The sequence below is a fragment of the Helianthus annuus genome, chromosome 12 (assembly GCF_002127325.2).
Source record: "Helianthus annuus cultivar XRQ/B chromosome 12, HanXRQr2.0-SUNRISE, whole genome shotgun sequence".
Lineage (NCBI taxonomy): Eukaryota > Viridiplantae > Streptophyta > Magnoliopsida > Asterales > Asteraceae > Helianthus > Helianthus annuus.
In genome coordinates, this window is record NC_035444.2 from 159971836 (window position 1) to 159989062 (window position 17227).

At 38.1% G+C, this 17227-nt stretch overlaps 1 long non-coding RNA gene across 2 annotated transcripts; it reads left to right on the top strand.

Moving 5' to 3' along the window:
* The first annotated feature begins 5882 nt into the window (after positions 1 to 5882).
* On the top strand, positions 5883 to 7126 carry LOC110897195. 2 transcript variants are annotated; one of them, XR_002568522.2, is made up of 3 exons: positions 5886 to 5963; positions 6418 to 6498; positions 6982 to 7126. It is a non-coding gene; the product is annotated as an uncharacterized LOC110897195 (long non-coding RNA). The 2 variants fall into 2 exon arrangements; XR_004874038.1 differs by lacking the exon at positions 6418 to 6498 and having other exon boundaries at positions 5883 to 5967.
* The last annotated feature ends 10101 nt before the right edge of the window (positions 7127 to 17227 follow it).

Below are 17227 nucleotides of genomic sequence, written 5' to 3' on the forward strand. Positions count from 1 at the left end.
TATATTCCTAAAAGTCAAACCGTCGTAATTAAGATTTGACTTCGTCATTAATCTTAATTGCTCCAGTCAATTTCCATTATGAAAGTACCTATGAGTTGGTAATTATGTGGGCATTGAATCCTTAAAAGGGCACCCTCTGATTCCCACTCTAACTAGGTCAATTGTCGAGTCAAACTTAGTTACAAAAAGTCAACAGGAAGCTCTTTTGTAAATAAACACATAATTATTAGTGTGTAAGCTATGAAACCTGTTTTGACACTCACATAACTTGGTAATCAATATAAGATCATGTCTAAACATGTTCAACTCGACAACTTTCAGTTTAAGCTCGGTTCGGGACCGAAAGTCGCATAGTTTGACTTATGCTTTGACTTTCATTTCTGACCCGTTTTAGCATGAATTAGGAATTCCTTAGAGCTTTAATAGGACCAAGTTACCTATAAGTATAACCATCTGTGATTATACAACTTGGTTCATTGGTTATCCAATTCATATGCATGATTCCTTTAAATGCTTAAATGTTGACTATTATGCCCTTATCACCTTAAAATGTGATTTTTGAAAAAGTGAAAGGATAGAAACCTTCACTACTGATTTATAAACTTGTCCCTAGAATTTGGCATCAGTTTGAGGTCTAGATTAAGAGTTATGCTCATTAGCGTAATTAAGAAACCTTTAAGTAAATAAACCGCATAATTAGCATATAGCCTATCTAAACCCAATTTTTAATACCAAACTTATTACCCACTGATGTAATATAATATTTTGGGATTTTTGAAGATTTTTATTTATTTTTAGGCTGAGCATAACTTAGGATTCTAAGCTTGATTCGGTAATTGCCGGTTTTGCCCTTTTAGGCTATAAAATGAGTTTTACAAATCCTTTTGACCCCAAAGCTTTTTCTACTGATCTAATATGATAAATAAAGTATTTTGAGCCTTCTGGAATAATAAAATTATCAATTTTCCTTTGAAAACCCGGAAATGGCTCCAAATCGCCTTTTTAAGCGTTTTTAACGCATTGTATGTATTAAAACCATTTTATAAATATAAGATTTGATACCTACTGATGTTTTAAGTAAATTTCCATACTTTAGCAGTAAGCAAAAGTTTTAAACTCAGAATTCCAGTTTTGACCTTTTAAGCCTATGTGAAATTACCAAAATGCCCTTAAGATGCATAGTTTGGTTATAAGTGATAAATTTCACATATAAGTTATACCCTACTGATATAACTTAGTAAATTGAGTATTTTTTTACTGATTACATCAGACCCGAAACTCAGAAACGTATTTAAACCCTTTTATAAACTTTTAAATGACCAAAATACCCTTACGTGGCGTAATTTGAGTTTAAAATCATTTTGGGCATAATAGAAGACATCCTACTGATGTCACAACATATTTAAAGCATATTAACTTGTGGAACATGTTCATGACTCTTATGGTTACCCGTTACGCATGTTTCGCGTTCGGATCGGTCTATGTAACTAGTTTACATATATTAGCCGAAATGGGTTAAATCATATTGTTTTTGTCTCAAAATTCAGAATGTGTTTAAGTTACCCATATTAAGCAAGTATACAAGCTTGTCGGGTCAAAACCACATTCTAAGTCGGTCTTCGCTTTATCATGCGTTTGAACCGTGCCTTCCTTTGAAAACTAACCGGTCTAAAGCTTAGGCTAAATTAAAGACCCGTTAGGATTCTAATAGGTCATTAAAACCTTCGTTCCATATTAGGAGTCCAGTAAAAGCTACGTGCACTTGCTGTATTTGAATTATACTATTGCTCAGGTAAATACCCTTAACTTATTTTCCCTATACGGGCTTGGGATACGGTACTATAAGAGTACCGCTTGGTCGGGTGTATGTAGTCATTTAAATCGGATTGTGATTAATGTAATTACATGACCCGTTTGATATGTATTATTTGGTATATGGCCTTTGGGGGTTAAATGACCATGTCCCGGATATCCTTGGCATCATTCATGAAATGGCCACGACCTAAGCACGGGGTGTAGGCGTACACCTGACAGTTGCATTATGTAAAAACTGGTATCCCACTATAAGGAATCAACCTTGTGGGCATTATACCTATGGCGTGTCAGTTAACTTAAGTCCGGCCCTACAAACCGGCCCTAATGGACGACAAATGAGTAAAACTGTATACACTATTATTTTGAATAATTGTCCCAAGTTATAAAATATTTTTGCCGAAGTGCATTTAAATCAATTTTCAAACTCTTTTCGAAATGAGTCAGTTAAGTTGTATTTACCAGTGTAAACTGACGTATTTTCCAAAAAGGCTAAGTGCAGGTACTAATCGAAATAGGCTGGCTACTCTAGGCATCATTACTCAAGTCTCGCAAGCTTTAGATGTCAAAGTCTGTTGAACAATTTTCCTTTTTATTTGATCCGCCTGTGGATCTGTTTCGACTGTTTTGTAATACTTAAACATTACAATTTATTCAGTTGAAATGAATCTTTATCTTTTGCTTCCGCTGTGCATTTATATGTTGTGTTGTTTGACTATGATGGTATCAATTACGTCACGATACTCCCCACCGGGCCCACCGGTGACACGTGGAAAATAGGGGTGTGACAGGTTGGTATCAGAGCCAACACTGAGTGAATTAAACACTAGCCTTTTGTGTTTAATCTCAGTTACACAATTGCACATTCTTGAGTCTAGACAAGAATTTGGGATTAATCCTAATTTGTTTTGGTTTAATTTGTTTTCTTTCTTATTTTCCTGATTTGCCCTTGCATGGGTAAATCATTTCGGTTAGAAGTCCCGTTCAGGGCAACCATGTACTTGTTTAAAATTTTAAAGGAATGGTTAGATTTAAAAACTTTCCTATTGCAAGATCTACCATTGTGATAAAATGGCAAAATCTAAAAAGGACAAGACCTAGCTCGTGTGTCATTTGAAGACAGGGCCAAGATGGTAGTGCCTCAATTAGATTCAGATCATTGTTAACCTCTCAATTTAGGATTGCTCTGCGTTTAATATATAAAGAATCTTAAAGGTAAAACCTAGCCTAATTGTCACTGCAGACATGGCCAAGATGGTAAAACCTAGCCTAATTGTCACTACAGACATGGCCAAGATGGTACAACCTATCTAAAAGATTCCAATCCTTGTTAACATCTGTAAGTATGTTAACATTTGGCAAAGTGTGAACCGTTAAAGTCACATAGGCCATCTTTAAAAAGGGTTAATCTAAATTCCCTTATTTAAAATAATCATCCCTTAAGGATGAAATGCCTACGGGCCATAATTAACGTCCTCTGGGACTAAAAGACAGTGGTAGCCTACAACTCCCTGTCTAGAAAAGGGAATGAACTTTGATTCAGACCTTAAATACCTCGATTCTGTAAAATCCTGGTTATAAATAAACTTGTCTACGTGACTAGGCCTTTATGTGCCATTATTAACTTATAACTTAGGATTATGATAAAATCCTGAATAATTAAATGGGTATTATAAACCATGATTAATAAATCGTTTAAAACGATAAAACTATATAAGCTTCCGTATAAACCTTGTCCTTGTTTAATTTTATGTAGCAATTAAGGCTACATGGCTAGGTCGGAGGAAGTGAACAGTCATTCTCTGGAAAACCACGATGATAATGATAGGGTTAATATAACCAAAGGAGAGCTCGGTGCCCTGATTGATACAACTGTATCTAAAGCTGTAGCGGAGCAATTCAAGGAGTTTAGTGGAACTCATAGTAGAGCTTCTTCGGTACCCCACTCTAAGTCTGTTCCTAAGACTCATTCAGAAGCTCATAGTAAACCACCCTCTAAGAAAGATGAACCTAAGAAAGAGGATGTCGAACATTCCTCAAACCAACACAGTATTCCATCCAAGAGGATAGTGTTCAATGATGAACCGCGTACCAAGTCTTGTACCTATAAGTACTTTGTTTCCTGCAAACCCCGAGATTTCACTGGGGAGAAAGGAGCAATAGATTGTATGACTTGGTTGGATGAAATGGACACTGTTGTTGATATCAGCGGTTGTGCTGAAAGGGATATAGTGAAGTATGTATCCCAATCGTTCAAGGGAGAAGCATTAGCTTGGTGGAAGTCTCTCATTCAAGCTGCTGGGAAGATCCCACTCGACAATATGTCATGGGAGCGGTTTGTTGTTCTCATTAAGGAGAATTATTGTCCACAACATGAAGTGGAAAGGATTGAGTTAGATTTCTTGTCTCTGGTAATGAGGAACCTAGATTGCCAAGCTTATCTTACAAGCTTCAACACCATGTCTAGACTGGTTCCCTACCTTGTGACACCAGAACCCAAGAGGATTGCTCGCTTCATTGGAGGTTTAGCCCCAGAAATCAAAGCCAGTGTTAAGGCTTCAAGACCTGCTACTTTTAGATCAGCAGCTGATCTATCTCTATCCCTCACCTTAGATGCGGTCAGGTTAAGATCGCTCAAGAACTCTGAAGAGAGTAAGAGGAAGCGTGAGGAGGATACCTCACGAAGGTCTGAGAAGAAGCACAAGGGTAATACGGACCACAAGAAGGAATCTGGGTCCAACAAAGGTAACCAGCAAACTGAGGAAAAGCCAAAGTGCACAACTTGCCAAAAATGCCACTTTGGAAAGTGCAGGCTTGAGACCAAGTCTCAATCAGGACCACCTGCATATGGGTTGTGCAAGTCTAAAGAGCACAAGACTATTGACTGTAAGAAAATCAAAGATGCTACCTGTTTCAATTGCAATGAAAAAGGGCACATTAAGACTAACTGCCCTAAATACACCAAGAAGTCTGAGGAAACAAAGAAGACTAATGCCAGAGTCTTCCGGATGGATGCACGGGAAGTCGTTCAGGACGACAATGTGATCACAGGTACTTTCCTCATAAATGATGTATATGCTAGAGTACTGTTTGATTCTGGCGCTGATAAGTCATTCATAGATAATAAGTTCTGTGAATTGTTGAAGTTACCGGTTAAAACCTTAAGTGTGAAGTACCGTTTTAAAATTCGGATCCTAACCTTGAAATTCGAAAGCTTCGCAAAAATAATTAACCGTCGAAAGAATTATCCTTTAATTTAATCCATTTATCGATTGTCAATTTATTTATTTACTTCTTTAAAAATTAATTTAATTAAAATATCAAAGATAATATAGTCAGTTTGTTAGGTTTTTTTTTGTTAAAATGAGTTTTTAGACTAATTCAAGTTCTATAACCAAGTTGACTAAATATTCAAGTTGATGGACCTTATTTGAAAGTACGAAACTTCCTCTGATTAATAGCAATAATTCTACACTAAAACCTTGAGGACTGGTATGTAGTCTTTCCAAAACTTTCAAAAACTACATAGTGTTGCTCATCGATGGAATTGGTTCCTTTAAAAAAAATTAATAATATAAAATAAAAAAAAAACCTTACAAATTGCCCCAGCCATTCACAGCAACGAAACAGTTCAACTTCCCATTTTTCTTGCTCCCTGATTGTTCGAAATTAATATCATTTAGGCGTTTCTTTTTCGTTTCAATCATGAACTTAGACTTGTTCACAACCCGCATACGGGTCATGTGAAGACTATATAAATGAGACCTCCATCACGGTTTTAACCCACTCCTTCACCGGAGTTCGTAACCTGTCGGAGACTCGAGACGTCGCCGGAGAACTTGTAACGTGATCGGAGGCGCCGCTAGAGACGTCGGAGTGCTCGATGGGAATCGACACATCCGGTTATTCGGTATACCTTCGGTCCATTTATTCGCTTCTTTTTTCGAGTTATTTCAGATGTGGTTCATGTTCTTGTTCGACACCTCTAACAGTGGATGTGTTGTTTCTTTTTATGGTTCATGTTCTTGTTCGACACCTCTCACACAATCCAACCTTTTCGCTATCTTTCGTTACGAGCATCGCTGGAAAGAACCATAACTCAACGGAGAAGACGACCGAAGTCCGACGGAACTCACGACATCCTTTACTGTGTCAGTATATAATTCTTGACCCTTGTGTTTCGTTCAAGTCACCATCTATTTCCAATGTTCAAACAACCAAAATCATGCATTTCATAAAGTAACTGTTATGCATGCTCTCTTTTTTTTAGATGAAGAAGATGACACTTAGCATAAGTTTAAATGGTTTTAAAAATCAAAACCCTATCAAATGTTGTTGTTGTTGATTTAGACACAAAGGTCTAGGGTTCGACCCCACCAGACCTTGTTTCTTTTTCTTTTGTGGTTTAATCTTTTTTTTATAATAAATATACTAACAACATAAATAAGTATCGCTTTCATGATAAAGACCTGTAACTTAAATAAATTGTCATTTTTTTTACATTAAAAGTTTATAATGAGATAAATTATAAGCAAGTTGTAAATAATAAATATTAAGATTACTATTTAATCTACAACTTTTAACGAGTTCGTTATAAATCTCTAGGATAACCATTACATTCGTTCTCTTGGATTATTCTCCATTTCTTACTCGTACGTTCTTACAAGAAAGCGCAACGCAATCAATGTGAGTATACATGACCCATTTTCTATTTATCACATTTTGGGTGTTGTATGCATTTCTATATCAAACACACTATGTTAAACATTTTTGCACCCTCAATCCACCTTTCATGTGAATCTATTTGACTCATGTTAATCACGTTATGCTACTGTTAAACATTTATGACTGTGTGTTCATTAACTTTGCCAGCCTCCCCTAACAATGGCAGCGCTGTAGGTTGAGAAACGCCCCTCCCATAATATTATGGGTATTGTTAGGTTTATTCTATGTTACTCATTTACCACCCTTCTAGGGTTAGGCTATGTTAATTGCGTTAAACTTTGGTTTGAACAAATAGATTTCATCGTTACGAGTATAACTGTTAATATGAAATCATATAGTCACGTGGATTTGAGCATGTTAATCTATTTCAAACATATTATACTATTATCAAACTTGTATACTCGCCAACATGTTTTGTTGATTATATTTTAATGCATACTGCAGGATGAGGATTAAGAGTTGAAGAATTGATTAGGATGGCTTAGAAACCCACATTACAATAAACTATGTTTGATGTTTGTTATTTCCCTTTTATGACATTTTGTATGAAACTTAGCAATTTTAATAAATGAAATTAATTATATTGTCACATTTAGTGTTATGTTGTTTTGAGCAATTCGTTCGTCTCATCCCGATGTTTCCGCCATCGGTTGGGGTATGACAAGTACGAGGTGGAATTAGCTGATGGTACCTTAGAAACAGCCTCGATCATGTTAGATGGATGTGTCATATCCATTAGAAACCACTCTTTTCCTCTGTCCTTGCTTCCTTTGAAGTTAGCCGGATTTGATATAGTATTGGGCATGGATTGGTTATCGTATAACCAAGCCCAGATCATCTGCAACAAGAAGCAAGTAATGATTAAGACTCCGTCTGGTGAGTCACTCACCATTCAAGGAGATACCCAGTATGGATTGCCTGAGCAAGTGGCTATACTCAAGGCATCTAGATGTATGAAGAAGGGTTGTGTTATTTATATGGCACAAGTAATGGTCGACAAGCAGAAGCCTAAGGTCGAAGATATTCCAGTCATTTCTGAATACCCTGAAGTCTTTCCTGAAGAACTACCTGGTTTACCACCAGATAGGCAAGTGGAATTCAGGATTGACATCATCCCCGGGGTAGCACCTGTTGCTAGAGCGCCTTATAGGTTGGCACCAACAGAGATGAAGGAATTAAGGACACAGCTAGATCATTTGCTAGCCAAGGGTTTTATTAGACCTAGTTCGTCTCCTTGGGGAGCGCCAATCCTATTTGTTAAGAAGAAGGATGGTTCGATGCGTCTGTGCATCGATTACCGAGAACTTAATAAAGTCACTATCAAGAACAAGTATCCCTTGCCCAGGATCGATGATCTGTTTGATCAATTACAAGGGGCTAGCTACTTCTCTAAGATCGACTTAAGGTCAGGCTATCATCAACTGAAGGTTAAAGATGAAGATGTACATAAAACTGCATTTAGGACTCGCTATGGTCATTACGAGTTCCTAGTGATGCCTTTTGGGCTCACTAATGCACCTGCCGCATTCATGGATCTCATGAATAGCGTCTGCAAGCCTTATTTGGATAAATTTGTTATTGTCTTCATCGATGACATCCTCATCTACTCGAAGAATCAAGCTGACCATGAGAAGCATCTCTATTGCATTCTGAAATTGCTTCGTCAAGAAAAGCTTTATGCTAAATTTTCTAAGTGTGAATTTTGGCTTCGTGAAGTCCAATTTCTTGGACATGTAGTTAGTGAGCGTGGTATCCAAGTAGATCCCGCTAAGATCGAAGCTATTATGAATTGGCAAGAGCCAAAGACGCCTACGGAGATTCGCAGTTTCCTAGGACTGGCAAGATACTATAGGCAATTTATAGAAAACTTCTCAAGAATTGCAGCACCCCTGACTTTACTCACTCGCAAGAATAGCAAGTTAAACTGTGGGCCTAAGCAGCAAGAATCCTTCGATGTTTTAAAGAAGAAGTTGAGCAATGCTCCTGTGTTGACATTGCCAGATGGGATTGAGGAGTTTGTGGTATATTGTGATGCATCACACACTGGTATGGGTTGTGTGTTAATGCAGAAAGGCAAGGTTATTGCCTATGCTTCACATCAGTTAAAAGTGCATGAGAAGAATTACACCACCCATGATTTGGAGTTGGGTGCCGTTGTATTCGCACTGAAGCTATGGAGGCATTACCTGTATGGAACTAAGTTTGTGATCTATTCTGATCACAAGAGCCTTCAACATTTGTTTAATCAGAAGGACTTGAATATGAGGCAGCGACGCTGGATGGAAACTTTAAACGATTATGACTGTGAAATAAGATACCATCCAGGCAAGGCAAATGTGGTTGTTGATGCCTTAAGCCGAAAGGAAAGGGTTAAGCCCATAAGAATCAATGCCAAGAGCATTGAGATAAAGAATAATTTGAATGAAAGGTTGTTAGCTGCGCAGAAGGAAGCTGTGCTAGAAGCTAACTACCCTGAGGAAAGGCTAGGAGTGTAACGTTCCGTGCTTTCGCGCTTTCTTATTTTGGCATATCAAGTTGTACTTTCCTTATTTAGAAACTTGTACTCCCTTTGTATTTCATTTAGTTTCAATTTGTAATCCCAGACTATTGATCATAATGAAAACGAGATTTTTGTTCATACTTACGTGTTGAAATTACGCAAATACTGGTGTTGAAACATTATACAATTATGAATCTTGATTCTTTATTAAATGCACGGCCATGTGGAGGCTGCTGCTGTGATGGAGGAATTCTGCCCTCCTCATGAGCAGCAGAAGTTAGAAGAAGAGTTCTGGACTCTCAAACAAATCGGAGATGAAAACCTTGCATACACTACCCGGTTCAAGCAGTTATGTTTTATCGTGCCTCATTTGGTGTTGACCACAGATTGCACCATTCGGAAGTATATTAATGGGTTGCCTCCTACGATGCGTGATACCATCGAGGCGGCTAAGTTGGATAACATTGAGGATGTGTATCGCCTCGCGGCAAGTTTGAATAATAATCGAGTTCGTGATAAACAAATCGCAGCAACATCTAAACCTACACCCTCCTCAAAACCCGCTCATCAAATCACCCACCAACCTTACAACAACAGGGGAAAGAAGCGTGCTTACCAACCCCCAGTTTGCAACGCTGTTATACTAGTTGTAAACCCAAAACCTAACCCAGTGAACCCAGAAAAGAAGCAATACACAGGAACAAACCCTAAGTGCACAATTTGTCACTTTCATCACCCAACCACGAGCCCATGTAGACACTGTACCTCCTGCAACCGTTATGGGCATTTGGCACCATACTGTCGCAGCAACCCTATGCCAGCCCAAAACCCAAATTACGCAAATGTTGTCAGGGCATGTTTCAAATGTGGGGATCCATCTCACCTACGACCTCAGTGTCCTCAATTAAGGCAAGATTTACAGCAGCAGCCTCCACATGGCCGTGCATTCGTTATCAATACTGCGACCGTCAGGTTTGTTGCAACAGCCTGAAATTCCCACATGGAAATGGGAAATGGTGACGATGGATTTCATCACCAAGTTGCCAAAGACTAAGAAAGGAAATGATACTATTTGGGTGATAGTAGATAGACTGACTAAGTCAGCTCATTTCCTACCTATTAAGGAAACTTACAGTTCTGATATGTTAGCCCAATTGTACGTAGACAAGATTGTATCCTTGCATAGCGTACTAGTATCTATTATCTCTGACAGGGATACTAGATATACATCTCATTTTTGGAAAAGTTTCCAACAGTCTTTGGGCAAGCAATTGAACTTTAGTACGGCTTACCATCCGCAGACGGATGGGCAGAGTGAGCGTACTATCCAGACTTTGGAAGACATGCTACGTGCATGTGTAATTGATTTAGGCGGTAGCTGGGATAAGCACCTGCCATTGGTCGAGTTCTCCTACAATAATAGCTACCATACAAGCATTCAGGTTGCGCCTTTGGAGGCATTATATGGTAGGAAATGCAGAACGCCCATCTGTTGGGCAGAAGTAGGAGATACTCAATTATCAGGACCTGAAATAGTTTTCGAGACGACGGACAAAATTGTCCAGATTCGTGATCGCTTGAAAGCTTCCAGGGATAGGCAGAAAAGCTATGCTGATAAAAGGCGAAAACCCCTCAAGTTCGAGGTTGGTGATAAAGTTTTACTTAAAGTGTCGCCTTGGAAAGGGGTGATGCGATTTGGTAAGAAAGGTAAGTTAAGTCCGAGGTATATAGGACCATTCGAGATCATCAAATGTGTAGGATCAGTGGCTTACAAGTTAAACTTACCTGAAGAGCTCAGTGGTATTCACAATGTTTTCGACGTCTGCAATCTGAAGAAATGTCTAGCTGATGAATCGCTAGTCATACCACACACAGATGTGCATATAGATGAGAGCTTAAAATTTGTGGAAAACCTGTATCGATTGAGGATCGGCAGGTAAAGAAGCTTCGAAGGAAGTATGTACCTATTGTAAAGGTTAAATGGGATGCCCGTAGAGGTCCCGAATACACGTGGGAGTTAGAATCCACGATGCAAGAAAAGTACCCACATTTATTTCAGTAAATCTCGAGGGCGAGATTTCTTTTAAGGGGGTGAGGATGTAACACCTCGAAAATTCATGTCCAATATTATATCGACACGTGTCATGGACTTTAAACGTGTAAAGGACTAAATTAGAAGGGCTAAAGTTGACAAACAAGGAAACTGCGTGAATATAAGGATCCAGAATGTCAACAATGGATAAATATATTTTAAAATAGCCCTACAAGATGTTTATACCTTCAAACGAATAAGTCATGGATCATACGAAGCTAATTGTGAAAGAAAGTGAGGAATTACAAACTACAGGGGCTAAATGTGTCAACATGTTTAAAGTATACCTCTGAGTGATCTTTTAGCAGACCCGAAGCTTTGTAATGATAAATTATACTCACAAGAATGTGTGATAAAAATTTCACAAGGTTTCGATAAAGTATGAGAAAGTTATGACAATATTCGTATACGAGGGGTTAAAAGCGTCAACGTTGAAATTCAAGGCTTTTCGGTGAACCTTTGAATTATCGGGGACCAAACAAAGTTGGTTTATGACTTGGGGTCCTTAAAAGTCAAGTTTGGGGGTTTATAGTGCAAGAAACCATGTTAAAAACAAGTTTGGAAGGACCAGGGACTGAAATTGCAATTATTGAAACTTTGTAACCGGATCAAAGTGGCCATGCGGGGCGCGTAAGATCCTTATGGATCCTTACGCGGGCCGCCTAAGGTCCCCAGATACAGAAAATGTGCACAGCTGCCTGTTCCAGCCGGTTTAACCGACTTAGAAGCCTGGTTTTCAATACTTGGAGCTTGTTTGATGGTTTTAAGGCACCTCGGGACACTTGGAATGATCCCATAACATCCATAGACTTGTGTGGCATGATCAAATTGATCCAAGAAACCTATAAAAGGGGCATGAAGTTTATTGTTCAAGTGCTCATTCACTTACAACTTCACAACTTGGTTTCTGGAGCTACCTGGCTTTAGGAGAAGACTTGGAAGTGTAGAAAAGATAGCAAGGACCTTAAGTAAGAGTTCTAATCCTTGTTTAGTCATTTTAATTAGCTTATATTCCTAAAAGTCAAACCGTCGTAATTAAGATTTGAATTCGTCATTAATCTTAATTGCTCCAGTCAATTTCCATTATGAAAGTACCTATGAGTTGGTAATTATGTGGGCATTAAATCCTTAAAAGGGCACCCTCTGATTCCCACTCTAACTAGGTCAATTGTCGAGTCAAACTTAGTTACAAAAAGTCAACAGGAAGCTATTTTGTAAATAAACACATAATTATTAGTGTGTAAGCTATGAAACCTGTTTTGACACACACATAACTTGGTAATCAATATAAGAACATGTCTAAACATGTTCAACTCGACAATTTTCAGTTTAAGCTCGGTTCAGGACCGAAAGTCGCATAGTTTGACTTATGCTTTGACTTTCAGTTCTGACCTGTTTTAGCATGAATTAGGAATGCCTTAGAGCTTTAATAGGACCAAGTTACCTATAAGTATAACCCTCTGTGATTATACAACTTGGTTCATTGGTTATCCAATTCATATGCATGATTCCGTTAAATGCTTAAATGTTGACTATTATGCCCTTATCACCTTGAAATGTGATTTTTGAAAAAGTGAAAGGATAGAAACCTTCACTACTGATTTATAAACTTGTCCCTAGAATTTGGCATCAGTTTGAGGTCTAGATTAAGAGTTATGCTCATTAGCGTAATTAAGAAGCCTTTAAGTAAATAAACCGAATAATTAGCATATAGCCTATCTAAACCCAATTTTTAATACCAAACTTATTACCCACTGATGTAATATAATATTTTGGGATTTTTGAAGATTTTTATTTATTTTTAGGCTGAGCATAACTTAGGATTTTAAGCTTGATTCGGTAATTGCCGGTTTTGCCCTTTTAGGTTATAAAATGAGTTTTACAAATCCTTTTGACCACAAACCTTTTTGTACTGATCTAATATGATAAATAAAGTATTTTGAGCCTTCTGGAATAATAAAATTATCAGCTTTCCTTTGAAAACCCGGAAATGGCTCCAAATCGCCTTTTTAAGCGTTTTTAACGCATAGTATGTATTAAAACCATTTTATAAATATAAGATTTGATACCTACTGATGTTTTAAGTAAATTTCCATACTTTAGCAGTAAGCAAAAGTTTTAAACTCAGAATTCCAGTTTTGACCTTTTAAGCCTATGTGAAATTACCAAAATGCCCTTAAGATGCATAGTTTGGTTATAAGTGATAAATTTCACATATAAGTTATACCCTACTGATATAACTTAGTAAATTGAGTATTTTTTTACTGATTACATCAGACCCGAAACTCAGAAACGTATTTAAACCCTTTTATAAACTTTTAAATGACCAAAATACCCTTACAAGGCGTAATTTGAGTTTAAAATCATTTTGGGCATAATAGAAGACATCCTACTGATGTCACAACATATTTAAAGCATATTAACTTGTGGAACATGTTCATGACTCTTATGGTTACCCGTTACGCATGTTTCGCGTTCGGATCGGTCTATGTAACTAGTTTACATATATTAGCCGAAATGGGTTAAATCATATCGTTTTTCTCTCAAAATTCAGAATGTGTTTAAGTTACCCATATTAAGCAAGTATACAAGCTTGTCGGGTCAAAACCACATTCTAAGCCGGTCTTCGCTTTATCATGCGTTTGAACCGTGCCTTCCTTTGAAAACTAACCGGTCTAAAGCTTAGGCTAAATTAAAGACCCGTTAGGATTCTTATAGGTCATTAAAACCTTCGTTCCATATTAGGAGCCCAATAAAAGCTACGTGCACTTGCTGTATTTGAATTATACTATTGCTCAGGTAAATACCCTTAACTTATTTTCCCTATACGGGCTTGGGATACGGTACTATAAGAGTACCGCTTGGTCGGGTGTATGTAGTCATTTAAATCGGATTGTGATTAAGGTATTTACATGACCCGTTTGATATGTATTATTTGGTGTATGGCCTTTGGGGGTTAAATGACCATGTCCCGGATATCCTTGGCATCATTCATGAAATGGCCACGACCTAAGCACGGGGTGTAGGCGTACACCTGACAGTTGCATTATGTAAAAACTGGTATCCCACTATAAGGAATCAACCTTGTGGGCATTATACCTGTGGCGTGTCAGTTAACTTAAGTCCGGCCCTACAAACCGGCCCTAATGGACGACAAATGAGTAAAACTGTATACACTATTATTTTGAATAATTGTCCCAAGTTATAAAATATTTTTGCCGAAGTGCATTTAAATCAATTTTCAAACTCTTTTCGAAATGAGTCAGTTAAGTTGTATTTACCAGTGTAAACTGACGTATTTTCCAAAAAGGCTAAGTGCAGGTACTAATCGAAATAGGCTGGCTACTCTAGGCATCATTACTCAAGTCTCGCAAGCTTTAGATGTCAAAGTCTGTTGAACAATTTTCCTTTTTATTTGATCCGCCTGTGGATCTGTTTCGACTGTTTTGTAATACTTAAACATTACAATTTATTCAGTTGAAATGAATCTTTATCTTTTGCTTCCGCTGTGCATTTATATGTTGTGTTGTTTGACTATGATGGTATCAATTACGTCACGATACTCCCCACCGGTGACACGTGGAAAATAGGGGTGTGACATTATATCATTTGTGATTTAAGCATAATATATTTAATAAATGACCACTTTAAGTATTAAATATTTTGCTATTGTTCACCAGGTTGGTCTTAGTGGTAGTGGGAAAGGCACAATTATGAATCTTCTACTTCGTCTATATGAACCAACAAGTGGTTGGGTAAATCCTTTGACATTCAGAGCTATGTAGCTATTTTTTCTTTTTTTTTTTGGCTTCTGATAATAAAGCAAAATCCGATAATTCTATTGCTCTTTTTCTTTCTCCATGTCACAATTTTGGAAACACGTAAACTGAACTCCTTCATTCTTATCATGGAATTTACTCAAGTCAGTATTCAGTGGCAAGACACGGAACCAATGAGAGAGGAGTTAAATGATCTACAAGTGTTCATGATTACACAAAAGTCTATATAACACATATCAACCTTGATAAACTTATTAATATGTTCTTTATGAAACTGAGTGTTATATTTCTTGCAGATTTTATTGAGCACAAGATGGGCCATTTTGTTGATCTGACATATTAAATGTTTCGTGTAAGCAAATATCCTACAAAGCTAAATTATTATTAAACCTTATATGTGCCTTAATGTAACACCACGTGTTTTCGAATGTCAAAGTCAAAGTCAAAGTCCAAGTCAACTTTGACTTCTTTGACTATAATTAGTCTATTTTATGTTTTATTTGTATTATGTGGAGTAAGTGTTGTTAATCATAATAAATCGAAGTAATCGAATGTTTCATCGACGCGAACCGAATTACGACTATGAATAGTAGGAAGTAACAATGCGATAAAGTTAACTAATCAGTAATCAAACCGATCTAACCATCATCGAACTCGAATCTCAATAACGCGAACTTTGGTTGTTATACGTGTGTGTGCGCCTTATGTGTTGCCTGTGCGTGTTTACTTTATGTTTTGTGTGGTGATCAATCGAATCAATCGAAACTCGAAACTCAAATCGAATGCAATCGAAATCGAATTATGACGAATGGTAACGTAAGGATAGGGTGAAATATAGATGATTGTATGTTAGATATAGTGATTGGGACTGAAAGTAATTTGAATAGGAAACTCTATCGTACTCGTATCATCTTCAATCGAAATCGAAATATCGAAAATCGTCGCACTGAACACTCGAACTAGGCTGTTGATCGATCAGGCTGTCAGCCGATCGAACAGCCCAGCCGATCGGACGGACTGTCCGATCGAGCAGGCTGTCCGATCGGCATGCCCTTTCCTCTTTTGGAGCCTATAAATAGGGCTGTCATTGTCATTCTTTCCACTTTTGGAAACTCTCTGACCGACCAGCTCGTGCTCCTCACCTTTTCTCAGATTTCTTCCGATTTCGGTAAGTTTTCATCCTAAATCTTGTACTTTCTTGATCAATGCACACTCCTACACCTTTCTATCTTTCGAATCTTGATTTCTAACCGTGAAATCATCAAGATCTAAGCATTCTAGGATGATGTCATCATGGTGTTCTTCAAGAACATCATGTTTTGGCCTCAATCCACCATGAATAGCTCGGATCTAACCGATTTCCACATAAACAAGCTAAGATCTATCACAGATCTGAACAATTACATGGTGTGAAGGATTGAAAGAAGGATTTCCAACTTTCTTTCAACTCTTTTACATTCAATGCCGTCAAACCGATAGAAACGGAGCTTGAGCCAACTCACCAATCATTCTAGTGGCTGACTGGTTCAAGATTCGGACTCTATCTACGAGGTTCATCGAATTCGGGTTAAACATCAAACCACCGTTCCGAACAGTTCACCGGTCGGACTTGGGTGATTCCTGTCCGAGCAGGGGAAACAAGTAAGAACGAAAGTTCCATGGTTTAGCTCATGGTCAAACTACCTCGAAATAACGTCAAATAACCAAAACAGCTAAGTGTTAGACAAACAGGCCGACCAGGTCAGGATGCTGACCGAACGGTTAAGCTGTCCGAACGAACAACCCAACCGATCGAACAGGCCAGCCGATCGGCTAGCAAGTGGCCCCACACTTTGACAATTTCATGAAGTGTAGTATTGAACAAGGTGATGTCCGATCGAACGAGCTGTTTGATAACATTACTCATCGGATCATGAGATACTATGCTTCAACACTTAATCGATTTACAACTCGTAGTAGTACGGAGTGCCACCCGATCGAACAGGCTTTTCGATCGAACAGGTGACCTCCAGCTGAGGACTCACTTTTGTAGTTCCTAACCGATCGGTTAAGCCGGCCGATCGAACAGGCCGTTCGATCGATCGACCTGAAAGGTAAGGATACTTCAGTGTTCTCAAATACTACAACGAAAACTTCAAAAGGTCAAACCATGATACATAAACTCATCCTACTCAAAGGAAGAAACAATCCACTCGAACAGTCCAGCCGATCGAGCCTACCGACCGATCGAACAGACTGTCCAAACGGACTTTCCAACCGAACGAACAACCCGTCCGACCGAACCAGCTGTTCGACCCACTTACACTTGTTTCTGTTTTA